This window comes from Beta vulgaris, chromosome 4 (genome assembly GCF_026745355.1).
Source record: "Beta vulgaris subsp. vulgaris cultivar EL10 chromosome 4, EL10.2, whole genome shotgun sequence".
NCBI classification, from domain to species: domain Eukaryota; kingdom Viridiplantae; phylum Streptophyta; class Magnoliopsida; order Caryophyllales; family Amaranthaceae; genus Beta; species Beta vulgaris.
The window spans coordinates 17635205-17638552 of NC_079205.1; positions in this window are offsets into that span (position 1 = coordinate 17635205).

The following is a 3348-nucleotide window of genomic DNA, read 5'->3' on the forward strand; positions in this document are numbered from 1 at the left end:
TAGTGTGTGTGCAGCATCTTCTGGTTGCCTACAATCTAGGAGCCGCCAATCACTAACCAAAGTATGCGCTTAAAAATAGATCGTTGAGGTAGTTCCTACATTTTAGGAACCACAACAACCAATCTATTTATAAGGCGTGCGAACGTAGAGAAGTGGCTACGTTTAAGGAAGCTAACTGCCAACAGAATTATCACAACGGATACATTTTGGAGAAGTGGCTGAAGTTACGTGGGATAATGGAGAAGATCTTGGAGAAGATCGTGGAGAAGAAATCGAGAAAGGTCCCTACAAATAGAGTTTTGTAATGATCTCAAAAACATACTTTCAGAATTTTATGTAATATTCTTAGTGAAAGTACATTCGGTTTTCTTCTTCTTAGAAATTGATGTATTATAGATTGGGTTGAGTGAATCTAAGTCTGTAATCATTTTGAGAGAAAAAGAGAAAGAGAAAGAGAAGAGAGAAAGAGAAAAGACTTTGAGTGAAGTCAAGGAGAAGTCAACTGTTCAGGGGGAACAGGCTGACAGGGAACCAGTTCCTAGAGGAACAGAGTTGGTCCAAGTTTAGGTTGTACAAAAGAGAGTCTTTTGGCCTAAAAGCTATTAAAGAGAATTGAGTCAAAATCGCTCGTGGTCAAGGTTTTTCTTCCTATTGGGCCTAGGAAGTTTTCCTTGTAAAAATCTCGTGTTCCTAGTTCTTTCTTATTTCATGCAATTATTTCTTTCTTATTCAGTCATTCTTTTATTTCCGCAAAAAGTTTGAAAATCTCTCCAACTACAATTCAACCTCCCCCCCTCTTGTAGTTGTTTAAGTGTTCGTCCAAAACTAACACATACTTAGAGAGAATCTTCTGAAATTATTTCAATTTATAAGAAAAAATATGTAGGATCTTGTTTGATTTGTTATTATGAAATCTAGGGCCAGTTTTCAAGTTCGAAACTATGCATGCGAATTGATGAAGGTCATAAATTCAAAAATAAAAAATGTAACAAAAATCCATTCAAATACACAAAATCAGTCATAAGGACTTTGAAAAAAAAATGAGATTAAGATTTCAAACTGCAATGAATAAATTCACGCATCTAAGGAAAATCACGCATCACAGTTCAAGGTTTTCCATATGAATAGGGAACTTTAGAGAGCAAATTAGAGGAATTGGTTGAGAAGAGGAAAGTGGATGAGAGAGAAAATTAAAGTAATCATTGTCGAAAAAGTAAATGAAGGAGTAAATGCGTCATTTTAACGCGTTAAATATGGGGTAAAAGATCCCATTTCAAACTTGACATCTAAAATTATGAGGATATTTTTGGATTTTTATTTTATTAATGAGACTATTTTGAATATGTTTATTTAATGAAAATGGAAATGGACTTATATTTTGGAATATCTTATCAAGAAAGAGTACTTAGATTACGAGATGTAGGATGTACAAAAAATAAAATAGATATATGATTGTATTTGTACCTACTAAACCCACACAACTAAATCAAGATAAAAGACTACTTCCAATCCTAAAACAATGTTTAGCCACCATATGATCCAAATTAAAACAAACTAAAATCCTTCAATAATATTTTTAATTTTGATGTTAGAAGTTTTAAAAATCTAACGTTGTTTCTGACGGTGATATTAGCATTAGTTTTCTTGGATAACATTTGGCAAATCAAATGTGATATTTTTTTTTTTTGACAGGAAAACCAGAGCCAGATATATTAAGGAAATAAAACCTTGTCTGCAGCGACACAGGTTGACAGTTCAGGAGGGTAGTCCTCCAGCCACACCCGCATCTCATCAAAGGATGAAGAGAGTTTGGCCATGGTGTGGGCCACCTTATTACATACTCTATTAACAAAAGAAAAAGAGCAAAAATTAAAAGAGCTAGAAAGAGCTAAAATGTCATGAATAATAGTTTGAGTGGCATTCCTTGCACTGGTTCCATTAAGCATCTTTATCACCGTCAAGCAGTCCGATTCCACTTCCAGATTACGAAGGCCCGCATCAAAGGCAATTTGCAGACCAAAGAGAATGGCGCAAGCTTCAGCTTCTTCGGGGGATGAAACCTCCTCCAACCTAACTCCAGCCGCAAGCAAAACCTCTCCCTCCTCATCTCTAACAACCACACCTAGCCCTCCTTTCCCGTTTTTTGCTGCCGCGTCCGAGTTGAGTTTATTAAGGCCTCGACTCGGCTTTCGCCACTGCTGGTCTCTATTAGGAGGGGGGGGCCCAGGCAGTTCCCGAGTCATAGCATCAAGAAAATCCTCCATAAGTTTTAGAGCTCGAGCACAAGCATCCCTTGGATCGTCCTTGCGCTGATTAAAGACCCAAGAATTCCTGGAATTCCAAATCTGCCACATTACCATCATTGTAACTGCCCACGCTTTCACATCCAAACACTTTTCCAGCCAATTACTACACCACTCAGAGATCGGTGTACTGCGCTCCATCTCACTGTCAATCCTAAGAGGAGAGGCTCTCCAGATAAGGCTACTTTCGCCACATTTCAGCATCAGGTGCTCTACACTCTCCCTCTCTTCACCACATCGCGGACATTGGGGGTCAATCTGTAGCCCTCTCTCAGCAAGTTTCTGTCGAGTAGGGAGGCTGTTGGTGATCGCTCGCCAAACAAGATGTTTTACTCTTTGTGGGACACGTGCTCCCCATATTTGCTTCCATAGCTGTTTTTCCTTGTTCCCACTTGAGCCTCCCACATTACCATTCCTCCTATCCATCTCCAGGTGGTAGGCGCTTCGGACACAGAATTCCCCATTCTTCGTATGACACCAGCTCAAGAAATCATGGCTACCACTACCACTCACGCGAGTCTTCAAGATAGCTTCCAGCTCAGTTACGGTCACCCATGGAGCAATCTCGTCCCTACGCCATCCTCCTCCCTCCTCATTATACCACATTGCTACGGAATCCTCATGATGGCCATCCGGGGGGTTGGAAAAAATTCGACCGCCTGGTAAGTTCGGAAGCCATTTGTCCTTCCAGAACCTCACATTGTGTCCAGACCCTATAATCCATCTCGACCCTTGAGCTAATAACTCCTTAGCTCCCACTATGGACCGCCATGTGTAACTCGCATTAGTCATCACTTTTGCTTCCCAAAAGGAGGTCCTTGGGAAGTATTTCCCCTTCAAGACCCGCGCTGCCAACGAATCAGGGGTGGTCACTATTCTCCAGCATTGTTTAGCGAGAAGCGCATCATTGAAAGCACTAAGATCCCGGAACCCTACACCGCCTTTTTCCTTGGATAGACAGAGTTTTTTCCAGCTTATAAGAGCCATTTTCCGTTCCTCCCCTTGCTGACCCCACCAGAAATTTCTACAAAGAGCATTCAAACTA